Raw genomic sequence first — 21,791 nt, forward strand, 5'->3', positions numbered from 1 at the left:
AAATGAGAGTCTTGATTAGACGCTTGCAATATTTTGGCTAAAGTCCTGAATAATAGCCTACTTGCAGTCAAAATTGCCTGGAGAGTGGGGAAAGATGCAGAAAGGGAAGAGAGTAAGAAAGCTTAGGGAGAGGTAAGAAGATTGTATCAACGATCCTTCCTAGGTGTGTTGGTTGCACAATAGCCGGGCAAATGTTCTCTCTCTGGGGTAAAGCATAGAGTAGAAGCCGGGATGAAAAGTGAGGGGGCAGCAGCCACAGCTCCCTTGTGAGAATCTCAAGGATGGTGGAACTTAGGCAGAGTCCCAGCAGAATCAGAGGCCATTGTAGTCTGGCTGGGATATTTATATCCAAAATGTGCCCTGAGGCAACTATTGATTTAATCAGGAGGCTTTCCCCTCCCCATAGGATAGGGAGTTTGATGCAAAACAATGGAGTAGGTAGACTTAATCACTTTAGGTGGATCCTTCTGGACAAAAGAGGAGAGCCAGCTATGCAAACGTGACTGTGTGAGGTGAATGGGCTATGTTTGTTTACTATCTCAGAGACCATGAGGTCTCCAGGTGCAAAGATGCATGCCTATTGTTGACTTACTAGTCTCCTGCCTGGTCCTCGCTAGCCAATTCATCAATTGTAATGGGATGAAAAGTAGCCATTTCAGTGTTCCTTCTGAGAAACATTCCAACCATTATCTCTAAGTGGGAGGATTGTCTCCCAGAGCAATTGGCTTTTGAGCGGTCTAATCAGTGAGGCTCGCCTCTGTTAAGGGAGGGGTAGGAGCATCCTGCTTCGCTTTGTTGACACCTTAACCTGAAGGCATGCTGCCAATCTTAGCTCCTGCTTAACTACTATTTTTGGCCACAGTAAAAGTGAAGACTTAATGGGGACTATGATTCCATGATATGTCTAGAGGGCTGCTCCTTGTGCTACTCCAAAACATGGCTTTCTGGCAACACAATCTAAAAAAGAAACACGAAGTAGACACCAGCAACGGTATCTGGAGGGATGTTGTGCTGGGGTTGAATAGGATCAAAGTTGCTCTCCCTTGCTTAATATAAAGACGCACCACTTTGAAAGGTGCCTCTTTGTCCAGTTAGCAGGGCATACCTTTAGCTATGGGGAATATGACCCTAAGCCACCTAATGGTGCAGTGGGGAAATGCTTGACTAATGAACAGAAGGTTGCCAGTTCAAATCCCCATTGGTAAAATATCGGGCATAAGCGATATAGGAAGATGCTGAAAGGCATAATCTCATACTGCGTGGGAGAAAGCAATGGTAAACTCCTCCTGTATTCTACCAAAGACAACCACAGGGCTCTGTGGACGCCAGGAGTCGAAATCAACTTGACGGCACACTCATTAAAGGTAAAGGTAAAATGACCCAAGCAAAAAGGAATAGCATTTATCTCAGTAGATGAAATGGGGGGAGGGGTAAATTTTAAAAAGCTGTTACTTTGACATAAATATCAGCAAAATTTATTGTTGTGTATTCTTTTCAGATCCAAAATAGGTTCTATTTTGTTTTTACCCAAACTGGATTACAGCACTCTCTGCTGTAAAGCTAACAGCTTTATGGTAAGATAATTAGAATTTATTTGGATTTACAGAGAGTGCAAACCAACAGAGCAACATTCAAAAGTATTATAATCATCTTCTCCCCAACCCATTCCTAATGATCAGGGAATAATAAACACAAGCATTTGCAAATTGCAAATAGTAAATAGCAGATTTTAATTCAATTAGTTGTTCTAACAGCAAAATGTAAAGGCAAATTGTAAAGCAAGGCCATTTTAAGAATATCTACATGCCTAATCATTCTGTGCCTCTCATTAAGCAGAAATGCATCTTTCTAAAATATTTATATTGCAACATAATACAGAAAAATAGTAGAACTGTATTAAAGAACACCAGTTGGTGTTTCCAACTTGCTTGAAAGTGTTAGCCTTTCACATTACTCCCTCTGCTGGATAGAGAGAGTAATGAGAGGTAGCTGGGAAAAAGAAAAAAAGTATGGCTGGAAAAGTGAGAAAGAGATAATAATAATAATAATAATAATAATAATAATAATAATAATAATAATAATAATAATAATAAGCTTTTAAAAAAATGTCCTAAAGTGAAATTGAAAAGCTAACAAGCAACCGTGTTGTGAAGGAGGATGCTAATTCTGTCTTCCATATCTTATTCGACAAACCACACTGTCCTTCAGTGTGAACTTCACTAAGTAAAGCAAATTTCAAATGGTTGTTAGAAGCCCTTTGGGATTTAGTCATAGACTGAAGAAGATCTTCTGCTAAGCAGCTCATGATTATAAAGAGCCAGTTCAGATGGCTGATAATGATCATGACCGGAACACGACTGTTGTTAACACGACTGAAATGCCTGCTGACCCCATATGATCCCCCCTCCCCTTTCCTCTACAGTTCTGACATGGAGCTCTGACACAAACACCAAGTTAAATCCATAGTGTTGTGTGTGGTTCAAATCTCAGAGTTGTGGTGTAACTATGGTTTGCAAACTAAGACAGAAAACTGGGATCTAATCATAGCTTCATATCCTGCTTTGTAAAGTATAGTAAAAGCTCCTAGATTTGGACAACTTGTAGAACTGAGGTCTAGCTCAACCAAGATTCCTGGGCACACAATGTAAAGAAGAAAAGGGAGGAGAGAAGAGGAGGTATACAGGCTTAGCTGGCATTCTGAATGTATTCATGACCCTACAAACCATGGATCATTTGGTCATTTGAATCAGCCCAAAGTGTCCTTTGAAACAGGTCTGAATGCAGACAAACCTCCCAGATGGAACTCTTTAACTGCAGGGAATTGAGAACTTTTGAAGAAAACACAATATGCCAAATTCTGGAGCAGATCCAGTCTGAGTACTTACTTACTGGAATTTGGAGACATAGGGAAGCCACAGCTCCAGAACAAATTTTATGTTAGTCACTTAGGACTGTTTATTACTGAAAATTTATGTTTATGACTGAATTGTTTTATCAATGCAGAATTTTTATAGTTTGCTTTATATAGTATACTAGTAATTTTAAGCCTGTTATAATAACGGGCACTAGGTTTTTTTCTTTTCTTTATTCCTTCTTCCTTTCTCTTGTTTTTTTGTTTTTGTTTCTTTTTTCTTTCTGTTTGTCTTCTTTCCTTTCCTTTCCTTCCTTTTCTCGCTCTTCTTTTCCCTCTTTTTTTTAAAAAAAATATTCTTTTCTTTCTCTTATCCTCTTTTCTTTCTCTAATGGGCGTGTTCTGTGGGGGGCGGTTCCCCCCCTTTGTTCTTTACTTCTATCTCTCCTGTTTTCCCTTCCTCCCTCTTTTTTCTTTTTTCCCTTCTCTCTCTTCTCTCTTATTCCTGCGCACCCCACAGCTTGCTGTGAGCGGAGTCTCTCCCTAAGGAAGCGGCTTGCTCTCACTGCGCTTCTGCCTGAAGGCAGCGTGGCTCGGCTGCCACGAAACTGAAAGCAGCGGTGAGGATGGGAGCGTCTGGCCGGGGCACAGACTACTTCCTCGCTGCAACTCAGCAGCGCTGCCAGTTGCTCCTGCCGTTTCAGCAGCCCTTTAAAGGGGCAGGGCCCAGTAACAGCAGCAGGAAAAGTTTAATCTGTGTTTCTGACCGGCTGGCTGAGGCGCTCCAGTCCCAGCGGCGAGGCTGATCTCCTGGGAACAAAGTGGAGGCGGGAGCGTGCACGCGTGACGGCTACTCCGGCAGGCCGCCTTTGCAATCTCCAACTCAGATAAATCAGAGAAAGGGCGTCGGAGGAGGAGGAAGAGACCGGCAGTCCTGCGCCTGCTTGGCGAGGAGGAGTAAGCTCTGGGGGCAGGAAGAGGCGACAGGGGCGCCTCGTCATCGGGCTGGGCACCTGCTCAGCAATGGCGCCCTGTGGAGGTGAGCCGGGCAGAGAGTTCTGCTGCAAAGAGTGCCGCGGGCGGGCAGGTGGGCCCGAGAGAGCCGCCGGCGCCACTGTTGGCTCGGTGTCCGGGCCAAGAGTGCCGCCGTCGCTGTGGGCGGCTGGCTGGAGAGTTGCGCCACCGGGACTGGTGTGGCCTCAGCCAGCCACTCTGTAACGCAGAGTAAACTTTTCCTGTCTCCCCCCCCGCCTGGCTTCGGTGGCGCCACCAGGCCTCAGCGGCGGCTTTGCCACCACCTCGGCTGGCTTCCCTTGCCGCCTTTTCCCCCCGCCCGGCTTCGTCGGCGTGGCCAGGCTTCGGCCATGGCTCCACCGCTGCCTCGGCCGCGCCACGTCCTCTGGCCGAGGCGGCAGCTCTGCCGCCGCCTCAGCCAGTTTTCCCCGCCGCTCCTCCTGTTCCAACATGACCGACCGTGTCTGGGCGACCGTGTCTTTTTGGGCCGATCTGGGCATGCACTCTGCGCATGCCCAGAACGGCCCCAAAAGACACGGGCAGCACGGCCGCACACCTAACCATTTTATGGTATAGGATGGCTAATTGGTCTGTTATAAGGCTGTCTTTCCATACCTTTCATAAGTTACCATCCAGGAGTGTAACTATAATTAAGTGGATGGGTTCAGAGAACCTGGGCCCCTGAGCTCCTGAGATCCCCCCAGCTCCACCCCTCCCTATTTTCATTATCTCCCTCACTCCAAGGGGCTGCTGGAGAGAGGAGTGAACACAGACCCCTCCCCACTAGCTACGCTTCATCACCATCCAATACAATAATTTTCCATGTATTATCGTGCAGTTTAGTATAATTGTTTAGGTGGATATGAGCACACTGTATCACTGCTCATCGATGAAGCTTGCTGTCATTCTTTCTCTCAGGCCAACCTACCTCACAGGACTGTTGTGAAGAAAAATGTGGTAACTCCAAACTCCTTATGTTATATCAAGCTCTTTACAGAAAATCAGGGATACAAATGCAATAAATATCAATATGTTCCCCATGGCAGTTGTCAGAATGTGCAACAACAAGTCAGAAGACACTCTTTTTCTTTTTTCAAATTTAGTTGGATCAACAAGTGAAACAGACTTTTATAGCTCACCTGATAAAAGTTGGCACCCGAGGATTTGGCCTTGGTTACCAAACAAGCCAAAAAGGCACACATGGCCAGCAGATGGGGAAAACTTATTAACTGACAAAATGCATTGTAGTGTCTGGCTACAGCAGTTGGCAGAAATAATGGCAGCACTCACTGCTGCTCCAGAGATGAATGGGAAAGTCGGGCCATTTCTCCCATTTTCAGGAGTCAGCAAAGCATAAATGTATTTTATGTAGGTTTCTTTGCTTCAGGCTTGTGACAGGAAATGCTAACCGCACAAAACAGCCACTTTTAGTCAGCTTAATTCAAGTTCAATGGTCTACACTAAACCTTAGGTTATTTCCTCTCTGTACCTAAAACATTGTGTGTGTTTGACATTCTTACTTAGACACCAGTGAAAATGCAAAGCCAGTTCAGATTATCCTCCTGTTAACCTTCCTACATGCAGCAGGGGATTGGGAGCAGACTTTGTCTGCCATTGTGCAAAGAAGGTGCATTTAATCCAGGTGTTCACATCTAGCTATGTCCAGTTTCACTATTCTTCCCCCCTGCTGAAACGTAAAAGGAATTTAGGCCATTAGTGATACATGTGGATTTGTACCATTGCAGCTATATGTAATTTCCTATTCACCGGGCAGGAACTACAGAATCTCAAGGCCTTTCCCATGACCTGGGAGGGAGATGTCCCTACCAGGGGCGTAGCCAACATTGTGCCAACGGGTTCAAAGAACCTGGGCCGCCAATGAAAAGTGCCGCCAAAGGCCCCGTGGCTTCTGGAGGAAGAGAAAGGGGGAAACGTCCTATCAGGCAGCCATCGCTGCCTGAAATAATAAATGGGGAGTTCTCTCAGGCTCTTGGTAGCCTGGGCAAGAAGGGGAGTTCACTCTGGGGCTCCTCTGGAGCCCAAGCCACGCCCCCATGCATATTTCATCACGCACATGGGTGTATCTAAAGGGGGCCACCAAGCGGGGTGAGACACAGGCCACCATTTGGCTGGCTCTGTGGCTGGTGCCTACACATGCTCCTTCATATGTGATGAGTGCCGATATCATGTGAACCAGCCCATGGCATCCCCCTTCTCCCTATCAAATCCTTAGTACTACACTAGAATTCCACCTACAATGGAGGTGGGGCTGTTCAGTTCTTCATTACTCATCTCCTGACTGAAGAACTCCTGTTAAGCTTCTGAGGAACTGCAGAACACAGTCTGAAGGCTACTGAACTGAGGCAATAAAATTATTGCCCCCCTTTAGAATAAATAATCCTAAATGTTCTTTGATTAAGTCACAGTAATTTTATATGAGGTATATGTTTTAATTATGTAAGAGTGGTTTTTATTATGGTAAGCAGCCGAAACAGGGTCAGGGTGCAGAGTATACATTTAAGGGGGAGTAGGAGTGTGCACGGAACCGGTTTGGTTTGAGTCCAGACTGGACTTGAACTAGACTGGCCAAGTCTGGTCCAGCCCCCATCGAACCCGCCTCACCCCGGTCCGATCCGGGTCCAGACACGTTCACAATTTTTTAAAAAATTAAAATAAATTTAAAGTACCGGGACTTCCTCTATACTGCATGTGGGAGGGGGGTGTCTGTGAGGGTTCTCCTTCCCCCTGCTGGCCTCTGAAGTCACTGCCACGGCCTGAGAAATTGATCATTTTTGGCCCATTCGGGTCTCTGTAGTGCACGGTGGTGGCCATTTTAGCCACCGTTGCACATGCATAAATGACTCCTGCGAGCCCTGGTATGACCCAGGGCCTTGCAGAGGTCATTTGCGCATGTGCAGTGGCCATTTAGTTTTTTTCTAAAACGGCTGCTGCACATGCGCATATGACCCTCTGCGAGGCCCTTGGTCATGACTTGCAGGGGTCATTTACGCTTGCAGGGGTCATTTACGCATGCACGGCGGTGACCAAAATGGCCACCAACACACAGTACAAAGGCCTGAACGGGCCAAAAATGATCAATTTCCCAGGCCGGGGTGGTGGCTTCAGAGGCCGGGGGGGTGGGGAGAAAGGAACCCTCATGGACGGACACACACACGGCATACAGGAAGCCCCCCAAAGGGGCTAAAGGTACTTTAATTTTTTAAAAAATTGAAAAAATTGAAAACATGTCCGGTGATTGGTTCTGTTCCGGACGGAACCAGGGGTGGGAGCTGGTTCAGTTCAATCCCGAACCTCCGGACAGAACCTCTGGACCACCGGACCACCGGACCGGTCCACACATCCATAAGGGGGAGGGGATCAATAAAAACTCATTTTATCTTAAATTCTATCTAGAAGTCCTAAAGTGGCCTCTGCAACTGGTGAATCAACACTTCCCAGATGCTTCACAACTCCCAACATTTTTTTGCAGTCCTAAAGAGGCTGCAGAAACATGAGAGCTGAGGGATCTTATTCAAGTAGCCATATGTGGTTGGTGAGCTGTATTCATTTTGTTAGGTTACTCGTTGTGGAAACCTGATATAACATATGCATTGTACCAGTAAACATTGCTCCTTCCCCTAATTACTGAAGCAGGGAGGTCTTTTGGTTCCCTAAGTGGCTTATTAAAGGAGACTGGCCAGGAATTCATTCTCTTTTGCATTTAATTCCTTGGTATACACAAGGACATGAATGGCAGACTTGGCCAACAAGAGATAGAAAATAGCTATTTGCACCTGCTCTAGGAACTTTATGGTCTGAGCATTTCTCCAGCAAGCCATAAAGGGAAATAACTTTGCTTGAGCTAATAATGCATACCACCTTATTCAAGCTAGCTTGGGACGGTCACCACTGCTGGAATTTCCAGATATATCTTAGTTCTCTCTCACATCTGGCAAATATGGCACAGCTCATGACCCCACTTTCACAAATACTAAACAAAACAGGCCTCGGATACCAAACATCTAAAACACCAAGTAAAATAAACCATCTGCTCTACATGGATGATTTCAAGTTGTATGGAAAGTCCCAGTCAGAAATCAAATCACTGCTAAACACTGTCCGTATATTCAGTAGCGATATAGCCATGGAGTTTGGACTAGACAAGTGTGCTCCATTAATAATGAACAGAGGGAAAATAACAAAAACAGAAGGAATAAAACTGCCCAATGGAAGCAAGATCAAGAACCTGGAAGAGAAAGAACATTACAAATACTTGGGCATTCTCCAGGCTGATAACATTGCACACACTGAAGTTCAAAGAAAAATAGGAAGTGAATACATCAGGAGAGTTAGAAAAATCCTCAAGTCCAAACTCAATGGCGGGAACACCATACACGCCATAAACACCTGGGCTATACCTGTTATCAGATATACTGCAGGAATAATAGACTGGACCCAGGCAGAGCTAGAGACGCTAGATCGTAAGACCAGGAAAATCATGACCATCAATCATGCTCTGATGTAGATAGACTATACCTCCCTCGCAGCTCAGGTAGAAGAGGAATGCTGCAAGTCCATCAAACAGTAGAGGAGGAGAAAAGAGGCCTTGAAGAATATATCAAGGACAGTGAAGAAGATGCACTTCAAATGGTCAATAACGAGAAACTGTTCAACACCAATGAACCAAAGCAGGCCTACAAGAAAGAACAAGTCAAGAACCGAGCAGAAAAATGGAAAAATAAGCCACTGCATGGTCAATATTTGCACAATATAAGTGGAAAATCAGACATCACCAAGACCTGGCAATGGCTTAAGAATGGCAACTTGAAGAAAGAAACAGAGGGTTTAATACTGGCTGCACAAGAACAGGCACTAAGAACAAATGCAATAAGAGCAAAGGTAGAAAAACCAACAACAAACAGCAAGTGCCGCCTTTGTAAAGAAGCAGATGAAACAGTGGACCACCTAATCAGCTGTTGTAAAAAGATCACACAGACTGACTACAAAGAAAGGCATGACAAGGTAGCAGGGATGATACACTGGAACATCTGCAAAAAATACAAGCTACCTGTAGCCAAAAACTGGTGACCATACAATTGAAAAAGTTGTTGAAAATGAAGATGCAAAAATATTATGGGACTTCCGACTACAATCAGACAAACATCTGCCACACAATACACCAGATATAACTGTAGTTGAGAAGAAAGAAAAACAAGTCAAAATAATCCACATAGCAATACCAGGGGATAGCAGAATAGAAGAAAAAGAAATAGAAAAAATCACCAAATACAAAGATCTACAAATTGAAATTGAAAGGCTGTGGCAGAAAAAGACCAAAATAATCCCAGTGGTAATTGGCGCCCTGGGTGCAGTTCCAAAAGACCTTGAAGAGCACCTCAACACCATAGGGGCCACAGAAATCACCATCAGCCAATTACAAAAAGCAACTTTACTGGGAATAGCCTATATTCTGCGACAATATCTATAATAACAGCAACAACAATGATAATAAAATTCAGCCATCACAGGTCCTTGGGAAGGACTCGATGTCTGGATAAAACAAACCAGTCAATAACACCTGTCTGACTGTGTAAATGAATAAATAATAATAATAATAATAAGAAGAAGAAGAAGAAGAAGAAGAAGAAGAAGATTCCTTTCACTGAAAATTAAAATTCATGATCCAGTCGTACCCCCACCCCACGTATATGATAATGTGTGCCCAAGTTTACTTAGGCAGGAGGGAGGTGGGCAGTGCCGGCAGCCCGAGAAGAAGCGGTTGTTGCTGGGCTGGCCGGCGGGCTGAAAAAATGTGGCTGCTGGTGGGCCCAGGGAGAGCAGCCACCGGCATGCTGAAGGAGAGTGGCCACCAGTGGGTCCAGGGAGAGCAGCTGCCAGCGGGCCTAGGGAGAGCAGCTACTGGAGGGCTGAGGATAAAGGCTGAGTTGTGGGGGTGGGGACAGAGAGTGGCCACTGATAGGCTGAAGGAAAGTGGCTGCTAGTGGGCCAAGGATGAGGGCCGGGTTGGGGGAGGGAAACAAATGAAGCAAGTTGTGGGGGGAGAGCAAGAGAAGTGAGTTGTGGGGGGCATAGCGATCGAGAGAGTTGTGGGGGGGATAGCAATTGAGAGAGTTGTGGGGGAGAGAGAGTTGTGGGGGAGAGAGGGTTGTGGGGGGAGAGAGTCAGGGGAGAGCGAGCGAGAGAGTTGTGGGGGGAGAAAGCGAGTGAGAGAGTTGTGGGGGAGAGTGAGCAAGAGAGTTGTGTGAGAGAGCAAGCAAGAGAGTTGTGGGGGAGAGCGAGCAAGAGAGTTGTGGGGGGAGCGCGAGCGAGAGAGTTGGGATAGAGAGTGAGCAAGAGAGTTGGGAGGAGAGAGCGAGAAAGAGAGTGGGGGGATAGTGAGCGAGAGAGTTGGGGGAGAGAGAGAGCAAGAAAGTTGGGGGGAGAGAGAGAGAGAGTTGGGGGAGAGACAGAGAGAGAGAGCAAGTTGTGGGAGTGGGGGAATGCCACAGGATCAGTGCACCACCACAAAAATGTTCTGTGCGGGTTCAGCTAGTTTACTATTTTTTTAAAAAAAATCTCTTCTGCTCACAGGGGAGAACAGAAGAGGCCTAGAAAATGGCAGTTCTGAATTTGGCAAAGGAAAGAAACAGAAGAAAGTCTGGATTTTGCCGTTAGATTCCGAGGAAAATCTTACCACCCCACAGCTTTCCTGCATGTCTGATCAGGTACAGAGGTGTTTGTTTCAGCTCCCCTTCACACACATATCCAGCTGAAGGGAGCCACTTCCCTATGATGTGATCCCACCTGGCTAAAGGGGTTAAGAGCTTGCTGAAATTCTAATGACACTTCCAGTTCCAATATAGAAGTTCGGACAAGCAGCTTAGCAAGAGGTTATTTATTGCATTCTGTGATATGATCTTGCTTGTATCACCCCAGCTTCAAGAAGCACCCTGAAATATCTTGCAGCCGTGACATAGATGGAAGGGGGGCTGGGGTGTTCACTGTCTGACAGGCCACTCAGGAAGCTGGCATGAGGGGTAGTTGATTGGTAATCAGAATCCCTAAAACAACTTTTTTTTAGTACATGAAATAAAGATGCCCCTCATAGAAATTACATGATTTAAAAAAACAAAAAACTTCACCAGTTTTTGTACAGAATAAACTGAAGTGTTGGAGGATCTGCCTGCTTTATCCATCCACCACACAATATATAGGTCATCCATAATCTCTTAATAACCTGGAAAAAAAATCTACCATGATATGACCTCAGCAAATAAAAGGAGAGGACCAAAGATTATTTTTGTACTGTTAATCACAGAGATAACTAAAATGGCAAGGAATAGCTTTCATGGTCACTATGGTTCAATGTAGCAGGAAATGTTAGCAAATATATACTTTAATACTGGTGTGGGGTTTTTGGGTTTTGCTTTTGTTTTTTCCCTTTTGGTGAAATTTATTTCAGATACAATTTTGCAGCAAAGCTAAATGTAAAGAGAAGCCAACTTCCTTTGTTTTGTTTTTTTAGAAAAATTAATAAACCTCTTTCAGTTGCAGCAGCTTTGCATTTGCAGCAGATTATCTCTCCTCACCCTCACCCCAAAGAAAACCCCACTCTAAAACATAGCCAAAATCTAGGGTCTTGGTAGGTATTACAGCAAGAGATTAACTCAATATTATCCAGCTGAATTCAGGGAGCTAAGCATGGTTTTAACCTTCTGAATTTTTACATTTGTAGATATCAAGGAAATGCAATAAATAAAAGCGAAATGTCAAATGTTGGATACCATTTCTGTGTTGCCTTCATCAGAGAGACTAGTCTAATGCAGAGGACCTGTTTGCTCCTAGGTTCCTTTCACATCTGGCTGAATAAACTCAGATTTAGCATTCTTTCTGCTCATAAACTGTCATAAACCAAATATGAACTAATGTACATGATGTTGCTCAAAACCAAAAGACATTCCAAATGGGATTTCTTTGTTAAATTTCACTTGAAATAGTCTACCAAGTAGCATCTTTTTCACCGGCTACATCTAGAACTAGAGCTTCAACTCATCCAGAATTTTTCACTGTACTTTCAAATGTCTTTGGGCATTTCTGTTCCATTGAGCAATCGTTTGTGCATACCTGCCAACATGTCCCTATTTTCCCATTCATGTTGGCAGGTATGTTTATGTCTGACCCAGTTCTTGGGCATGTAAAATCTAATAATATTTAACATGTACATAGCACTTTGGAGTGCTCAAAGAGCTTCACATACACTGTCACAATAATCCTTACAACAGCCTAGCAGGGCACTGTTGGTATCCTGATATTGCAGGTACAGGGTTGAAGTTAAGAGATAGTGAGCCGCTTCACACGATTTGTGTGAAGCATCTTACCGGGCTCTGCGGGGAGAGTGGGCTTAACCCACTCTCCCTGCAGATGATCAAGCCTGCAGCCCTGGGCAGCCGAATCGGGTACCCACACGGAGCTGGTGGGGGCTGTGGGGATCAGGCACTGTCCAGCCCCCGGAAGTACCAGGATGCCACGCACAAGTGCAGGGGGCATTCTGGAAAGACCCCCAAGGCTGAGAGGCTGGCTGCAGCCTCCAGGTCGGGGGTCTGCTTGTGTGTCGCCATACACCACAGCGGCACATGAGCAGGAAAAAGAAGTTTACAGAGCGCTCACTCCATTAACCTCATTTAAGGGGAGGCGGTTTAGGTGGGCTAGCCGCCTTGGAACCACCGGGCTCTCCCAATAGATCACTAGAAAGCGGGCTAGGCTCCCTTAGCCCGCTTTCTAGTGATTGTGGGAATAGCTTCAGTGGCTTGCTTAAGGTCACCAATTGAAACCACAGCAGATATGAGATTTCAACGAGTGACTTTCCATTTCAAAGCTCCATCACTTAGTAATGATTAGTAATACTCCCTGCAAAGACACATGCCTACCTCGTGCATTAAGTGACTGGATGCACGTACACATACATTCACACACAATAAATTCTGCCTGGATGGTCTATCCACTAGACACTAGATTGAATAAGCAAGATATAACATGTAGAAACCCCACCAAACCACACCGTAGGTAGTTCACAAATTCCCCTTATGTGTATACTTAATGTGTTACGGCTGCAAATCTGAGAGCCTGCATACTGCTTTCCCATGTGGCAGACAGCTGCACTACACCAATCTTGCCAGAACATGGAGTTTTCCCCTGTGCTGGAGCTCATCAGTATGAGTTGTGCACTGAGCATGCTCGGGAGGCAGGACCAAAACATGTGATGCTAGTTTCCTGTTGCCAGAGGGCACCATATTCCAAGTTCCTGTTCTGTCTTGCTCGGATTAGCAGGTCTGTGAAAGCTCTTTTTGTAAAAAAAAGACAGGCTACTTTCTCACCTCAAAGAGGACGGCTCTTGGGAGGAGGTTCTAGACCTCTAGAAAATTAACAAATTCACCAGAAAGGGACCTCACACCATATAGATGGCTATCTGCACAAATGTATTCATGGCATCAATAGATGTCTCAGGGGCCTATTCTCACATCTCCATTCATTCAGATCACAGGAGATTCCTAAGATTCTCATACGACCATCTGCATTACCAGTACACAACGCTCCAGTTTGAACTGTCATCTGCCCCCCATGTACTCTTGCAGGTAATAGTGACATTCAACACACCTCCACCTGTAGAGCAGACATATACACCCTGATCGCCACAATCCTTAATCAGACCTCCATCTTCCAGAAAGCACAGAGAGATGTGTGTCCAATGCCACTGGGCATGAACTTTCATGGATTCATCGTCAAGTCAACCAGAAAAAGGGCCATCTTCATTATCTCAGTCTCAGTCTTTTCTACACCTGGGAGTTATTCGCAATTGGCTTCAGGCTTCGGGGTAAACACTGAGCGAAGCCACTTGGAAGTACACTAGCGGCATTGAAGAAAGGAGCCCCTCCCCTCTGCTCTCGGTTTTCTTTTGAAACAAGTCCACATGGCAGGCGTTCATGTTTTCCTTCTAGCCAAAGGAAGCGGGGAAGAGGGAGAGCTCCCTGCAGATAGATCTGCATTTCTGAAGAGAGCATGCCTCTTATCATGCTAATGGTTCTACGTCAGTGCCTCTCCCATTTGTTCTGCCATTTTCAGTAAAAGTAGCTTAAAACCAGCATTTTAAAAACCCGGACATATGTCGAGATAAGCTAGAATTTGCATCACAAAGCCTGGTTTGTGTGTGGAGTTGGTCCAAAAATCTCAAAGAGTATGTTTGGCTGGTGTGTGAATGCACACGCTCTCTTCTGAAGGAGATTCAGGGCAGAAGCCCTGTGTGTAAAGCCACCTGGGGGCATTTTCCAAACCACTTAGTCTGTATTGCTCCCCAGGAAAAGAGAGACAAAATCTCTGTGCTCATCTGGCCTCTTTCACATTGTCGCCCCACAGACCTCAGGCTTCTCTCCCAGGTTTAGGAGATCGATGGTAATGTGTATGGAGTACACTCCCCAATCAAGGTGTCACTCCCACCTCTTCAATAGCTCCTGCTCTCATCTTGGTGGCCACTCACAAGCAGATTCGCTTCCCTCCCACTGTTTCCCACTCCCTTCTATGGAGGCTCTCTCTCCAACCTCAGTAGAGGCTCCCCCTAACAGAACCGCCAAGACTCATGGTTACCACAGATGCCTGCCTGAAAGGGTGGGGCACTCATGAAACCTATGTATGAGGTCTTTGGTCTCTAACACTAAGAAGTAACATCAACTGGCTTAAACTAGTGGCATCCTGTGTGGCCCTCATCCAGTTCCAGCCTCTCCTCTAGGGCTGTCATGTATTAATACATTCAGACAACATATCCACAAAGCCACACATGAACAGCCATGGCAAGTCCAGATCACAAACCCAAATGGTGGAACCCGATCCTCATAAGATCCTCAGATAAGTGTTCCTACAGCAGGCAGAGTTGATTCTAGTGGCATCCCATGGGCTCTGGAGGCCCTGGTTCTCACAACTGGTGTACCTCTTGGTCCATCACCCCTGGTGTCTCCCCCTCCACAGGAATCTTCTCCCTTAAGGGACTCTCTCCCATCTGGCCCAGAATGGCTCCAACTGTACACCTGGAGGTTGAGTGCTCAAACCTTGCCACCAAGAGCTACTCGCAAGCTGAGCAAGATTTCATCTTGGCTTCCCAGCATCCATCACCATCTGGTCTTTCAGATGACATGGGCAGCTTCTCTTGATACACAGAAAATGACTAATCCACTGGCCACAGGGTTTGCTGAAGTCCTTGCCTCCACCAGTCTAAAGCTTCAGTCTGCGTTGCAACTCTCTCAAACGCCATACCTTCATTCTGCTTTGATTCCGAACTATTCAGAGCATGGCAGTTCTGTCCAATATTCCCACAGTTCCCATTTCTCTAATGGGCCTCTGATTGGCTCCCCATATAATCCAGCATTTTTTTTACCATCAGTGTACTTGAAAGCAGCCTTTAATGCCATTCCCCTGCAACCATTCAAACACTTATATCTTCCTCTCTTTAGTTTCTTTCATACTAGGTCCTTGCGGTTGCTTTTTCTTTGTCCCGCACAGTGTCTGTGCTGACAGTTTTATTATTCATAAGGACTCTGCACATCCAAGTTGACTACATTGTACTTAAACCTGACTCCACCTTCCACCAGTCTCATGACCTTGTCCTTCCTCGCCTCACCACAGGGAAAGTCCTGGCTTACACGTTCACTGGGTTCTATGCATCTATATCAAGTGCACTATAGGATTTTGTATATCTGACCTCCCTTCATCTCCTTCAGTACCTGTTTCTAGAAGGGTTATAGCCTTCTCTGTGCCCAGGGCAGCCACAGTGGCCTTCTCAGCACGCACTCCTTGCATATTGGTATAGCGGCCATCCTCCGTTTCTCTCCTTATTTTTTACCACAAATATTTTCCTTGTAGACACCTCAGGTGACTTTTGGGTGCACTGTCTTCCTACAAGTAGTTTGAATATTTCCTTCCCTCCCAGTTGTTTTTGCCTACCACTTGGGCATGCATGTATGTATGCCCAAGCACAGGAGGCAAAGGAACATTGGACTTTAAGTGAAGGGTTCTTTTTCCCTGTGACTGGAGCTCCTCAGGCCCACCCCCAGATGTATATAGTGACTGGGGTTGGTTCTTTGTATCTTGGATGGAGCCACCTTCCAGCACATAACAGCGTTAGTATGTGTTCTCTGTGACTCCTGTTTATTCTCTTGTGTGTTTAACCTGTTGCCTTTCTAGGCTATTTCTCTTTCTACATGTGCTGCACTCTATGCTACAGTCCCGGAACTGGGGATATGGCACCCTATGGCAACAGAAAACTAGCCTCACATGTTTTGGTCTTGTCTCTCAAGCATGCTCAGTGCACAACCCATACTGATGAGCTCCAATCACAGGGAAAAAGAACCTCATGGTAAGTCCAATGTTCCTTCCTCAAGCCCTGTGTTTTTTCTGACCCTGGGTCCTGCTCAGCTTGACCACTGGCTTCAGCAGTGACTTTTAGCTTATCTTCCACTCTCCTGGAACCTGTTGTCCACTCAGCTTTGACCCTTGGCTTTGATCTTGACTCTGTTTGCTTCTTGACCCTGGTTCCCTGTCAAAACTCTAGCTCTTTGTCCTTTGCTGGGCCTCCCACTCTCAACTTCGGGTTCTGACCTACCAGTCCAGAGGCTGCCCATGGCCCAGTGTTGAAGACTGACATATAGATTGCTTGTTTTGGCCCTTCCCTGATATTGGTGCACCCAACGGCCTCACCCCAAACCTTTGTGTATTGAGCAGAGCACATGAGAAGGGAACCTACATGCTTACAGAGAATGTGCAGAAACTCTACACACCATAAGGAAGATTCTTGATTATGCAGGTTCTTTGATTACAGGGACAGGCGACATACATACAGCTATACATGCGTAGGTTATTTCTCAATGTGCAGAAGTCAAAGCAGAGCCGGCAAACATGCAGATGTGGTTATGGTTCCACACTGTGCATATGCTGTATGTGAGGGTGGGCAGGAAATGAACTGGTTTATTGGTGCACTTCCTGCATGTAGTCCACTTTCCCTGGGACTGCATGAATCTGTGTTTATTCAGGGTTGCCACTGTAGAATCCAAAGGAAAGAGTTGTGGTATTTAAGAACAAGGTAGTAGAGTGGAACCAGGAATATTAATAGCTTAATGAAATAGATATTATGTACAGAGAGGCAAGTGCAGGTTGTTTTTTCAGTGCTCTTGCTGCTGGCTGTTTGTTAGCCCTGCCTCTACTCCAGGACTGGAATACAAATAACTAAAGCCCCATTCAAAAGCTGGCCTGGATCAAGGAATGGGTTAACCAAAAACACCACATCCAGCAAAGCAAGAACCATGTCAAAAACAAATAAGAGGATGGTGAAGCTCGGGTGCTACCTGACAGTGCTCTGAAAGATAGAATATTTCTACATGTTCTTTTTCACTAGTCAGTAAATGACTAGTACCTGAGGGCCAATCTAGATGTAACAAGAGCAGTCACATTTTTCTGTTCATATTGTTGTTGTTGTTTTAGATTTATATACCACTTCTCCTAAATGCTCAAAACAGAGTATAAGGCTAGAAGTACAATAAAGCACATTAAAAACTGTCATTAAAAAATACAACCTTAAACTCCTAATAAAGCAATCCAAAAACACACCAGCCAGAGTGAGTACACAGGGTAAAGAATGGATAAAACAGTCAAGAAAAGAAAAGCAGACTGTGCAAAGTGAGGGAGAAATTGAATTTTTTATTTATTTAGCATATTTGTGTACTGTTGTGAACCAGGCCTGATTTGTATACTAAATCTGCTTATGAGCTAGCATACAAAATTAGGCCTGTTTCATCAGTGTCACAAAGTGACCAGTTCTTTTATACGGTGACCATGTAGGATCTGGGCGCAAGGAAGAAAGGAGATCAAAGCAATCCTAAATGATTCAATGAGCTTTACTGAGTATAAAAGAATAACATCAATCTAACTGAGCAGAAAGCAGAACAATCTATCAGTATTACTAACAATATTTCAACCCTAGCCAGCAACAATATTCACCCAGTGTTCCTAACTAACATATATGTGTGTATTAAATCTTCCTAGAACCTAATATAATTCAGATATCGGCGGAAAAAGGGGGCAGGGTAAGGAAGGTTGAGGACTGGCATGGGTTGGGGAGATCAGGAATTAGTAGAGGGGAGAGGGGAAAGGAGAAGGAGGGGAAAGGATGGAGGGATCCAAGGTTTGTGGAGTAGCATATTACCAGGGTCAGAGGCTTGAGAGCGGTGGGGCTTTCAGCTGAAGGAGAGAGGCTGTGGCTGGAGACAGGAGCTTTGAGAGTGATGCAGTTCTTCTAGCAGTCAAGCAGGCAGTTTGCTCAGAACGAGGCTAAGAGTGAGAGCACCATGGCTGGGGAAGTCTTGACTTCTCACTGCGCAGTAGAAGTCACAGACAGTTCCTGTCCATGGACAGAGTTCCTGCTTGTTGCCCCACGGCTTAGCAGCAAACTCTGGAATGGCTCTTGAGCAAGTATGCTTGTTAGGCAAGATTGCTTGGGAGTATCATGGCTTGGGAGTCTTGACTTCTCACTGTGCAGCAGAAGTCACAAACAGACAGTCCCTTCTCCCTGGAAAGAGTTCCTGCCTCTAGCCCTGCGGCTTGGGCAGCAAACCCTTGGATTGCTCATGAGCAAGTCTTGCTTGTAGGCAAAAGACTGCTAGCAGGCAAAAGACTGCTAATCTGCCATGTCCAGAGACTCCTTATAGTGGTTCCATCCTTTGAAGTTCATTTGAGTCTTCAAATAGACGACAAAAGGCGTCTATTCCTGCTATCCTCTGGATATTGTCTTTTAATTATCAAAATTAGCTCAGGATATTTGGTCAGTCCAGGGTAAACAGGGTCTCTCCTGTTAGCAGAGTATTGTTCTATTGTCATTCCCCAAACAAATCTACATCTTCTCCTGCCTTGTCCCAAGGATGTTAAAAGGAGTTAGTGAAAGAATTAGCTCTATTTGTGTGAGACAGCAATTACATTATTTCTTGTGTACCTCTATCTAGTGTGTAATTATAACAAGACAATATTTAAAGTAACATAAAAAGGGGGCACATGTGTGAGGTGAGTTAATCAATACATTTGACTGAGGCAGAAGCATCCTGTCAGTGAGGTAAGGGGATAATTTCAGCAGTGTGAGACTGGTAATCTTGCAGGACCCCATTGTGTCTCTTGTGAGTTCCACAAACACTGATAAACAACGCTAGATTACCCCTGCCTTTACAAATCATTTACCAGGCAGTCATGAGATCTGGGTGTCATGTTCACCTCAAGTTCAGGCATTTAATTGAACTCTTAATATAAAATGAAATCAGACACAGGCCTGAATTCCATATACTTCTGGGCGTGTACCTCTGGGTCTAATGTTGGGGTACGTGTGCCCCCAACAGTACCACCCACTACCGAAGTCTGTAGGCGGTTAACAACATTAAAACAAACAAATTAAAAATGATTTGAAACATATAAAAGTTCAAATTAAAATAGCTTAAAACTACTAAATAGCTAAAAAGCTTGGCTGAAGAGATGTGTCTTCAGTTGTTTCCCAAAGGCCAACAGGGATGGAGCAGCTCTAATCTCAGTAGGAAGTGTGTTCCACAGCCCAGAGGCAACTGCAGAGAAGGCTCGCCTTTGAGTCGCTACTACACAAGCTGGTGGCACCCTCAGACGAACCTCCCCTGAAGATCTTAAAAAGCAACGGGGTCATAACGAAGGAGGCGTTCTCTTAAATACCCTGGGCCCAAGCCTTTAAGGGCTTTATGGGTAATCACCAGGATGGCAGTGTCAGGGTATTTTATGAAATTTTAAGGTATAATCTGCTTAGGGGTGTGCATGGAACCGCCAACTGCAGTCCGGCACTGGGGTGGGGGGGTACCTTTAAGAGCATCGGGAGGGTTTACTTACCCCTCCCGCCGCTTTCCGCTCTGGCGCCCGTAATTCTAAGAGTAATTGGGGCGGCAGGACACCTCCCTGCCGCCCCTTTCCTGACATTGCTCTTCAAAACTCCCAGGCGTTCTTTGCACGCGCAAAGGACGCCTGGGAGTTTTGAAGAGCAACGTTGGGAAAGGGGCAGCAGGGAGGTGTCCTGCCACCCCAATTACTCTTAGAATTATGGCGCAAGAGCGGGAAAGCGGCAGGAGGGGTAAGTAAACCCTCCTGCCGCTCTTAAAGGTACCACCCACCCGAACCAGACCGCCCAGGTCCGGACCAGTCCGGAGGCTTTTTAAATGGGCTCCGGACCAGTCCAGGCCCATCCCTAAATCTGCTTCCTCACCACCACCCCTCCCCAGCTACCACTGGGAGCCACGGTGGCTATTCACTGCGGGGGGTAGAAGGGCAGTATCTACGACCCTCCAGGATATTGTGCCCTAAGCAGTCGCCTATATCCTCCTGGACCCTGCCCACAGCTTACATTCTTGTACTCTGGTAGGCCAAACATTCAGCCTGGCTCACTTTTGATACTGGAACCCCAGCTGAAAGAAAAAAGTGACTGGGCCAACAGGTCATGGGGAGGTGAGGCAACACTAGGGAGGAGAGAGGGGTGGGTTCAGCTTCCTTAGACATCTATCCCCTGCTTTCCATGTGAATTGGGTAGACACATAGCTGCCACCACCACGCCACATTTGGTCCTCATTCAACAGCACAAATATTCATGGCCATGGAGCAAAAACAGGATATTGAAAGCCTCGTTGTTCACTTCCAGTTTCTGCTACTGAGAGGCTGAACACAATGATCATCTTGCCATTTAGTCACTAACATTTCATTGTGGTCCTTCAGTCTCTCTTCTCCATGCATCAGCTAGTGATGGGCGCTTTTGCACTCCTTCAGCACTTTGCCAGTTTTCTTGTTCTGGAAACCTGGCAACCTGAACATGGATCTCCTAATGTCAAGAGCATGCTGCTATTTGACTACTGGGCAGCCAACTTAATTGAATGATCACTAATATGAATAAAACTAGGGCTCTTCAGGCAGCTTAGACGCCCAAGAAGCATGTCTCAGAAGCAAGCAATCAGTTTAAGTTAAAGGACTAATGAAGACCTTGGGGAGTTCGAAATATAATACTGGGGTTGAAAGAGAATTAATCTTCAGAATAAGGTGGCTTGCTGCGCATTACTGCAGGCAGTAGTGACAAGTCAGTGGGCTGTCAAGTTCTGCAAAGAGATAATTGGAAATCTTTTCCCCCTCTTTTTAAGGTAGTTTCAGGAAAATAAATTGGTGGTATTGAAATGTGCAGTTAAATGGAGAAGGTCATCTGAAGGGCAAGCTATGGCATCAACTTGGTAATAGAGACACTGAACTTGAGTAATGTGGATTGGGCTATACATAATGAACCAATCTGTCAACCTATTGGCCTACCTTTCCCCTGATAGCAGCCCTGGAAATAGAAATACCCACTTCCATGTTTTAATAACTTATTTCCATATATTCCAGCCTGTTTCTGCCATTTCATCCATTGTACTCCGTATATACGAGGAGAAAACCTATTTTTTCTTTGTCAGCTCACTAGGCCATTATTTCTTAATGCGTGGAATGCATATCCCCTGGGGGTACTTGAGACCTAGGCAGGGGGTAGGAGGGCGGGGAAGAAGCCCAGAAAGGATAATGGAAAGAAAAGTGTCTGCTTACCTTTGCTGCTTGGTCTTTGCTTGGACCCTGAGCTGTAAAGGCATTCTAGAGGGGGCAGTATACGCTCCTGTCACATAGATACCTATGATTATGATTATGATTATGATTATTATTTAGTTGTATTATAATAAACATTGTTTGAGTTATATTGTTTGAACTGGTCTATAGTTTTTATGACTCATGTGCTATTTCTTCTCAGCATGTCACTGTGTGTGTTGGACTATGTCCTTGTGTCTTTTTATATCTAAATTACAGGTTCAAGCATTCCCTTCAC

General features: G+C 45.4%; 1 protein-coding gene across 1 annotated transcript in view; it reads right to left on the bottom strand.

Annotated features, from left to right (window-relative positions):
* The window catches only part of CCSER2 (coiled-coil serine rich protein 2), a 178,563-nt gene extending 156,974 nt beyond the window's left edge, over positions 1 to 21,589 (bottom strand). The window contains exon 1 of the mRNA XM_053306801.1: positions 21,518 to 21,589. The gene's annotated coding sequence lies outside the window, so the exon portion shown is untranslated. The remainder of the gene's footprint in view (positions 1 to 21,517) is intronic.
* Positions 21,590 to 21,791: the final 202 nt, after the last annotated feature.

Source organism: Hemicordylus capensis, chromosome 3 (genome assembly GCF_027244095.1).
Source record: "Hemicordylus capensis ecotype Gifberg chromosome 3, rHemCap1.1.pri, whole genome shotgun sequence".
In the NCBI taxonomy this organism is placed as follows: Eukaryota; Metazoa; Chordata; class Lepidosauria; order Squamata; family Cordylidae; genus Hemicordylus; species Hemicordylus capensis.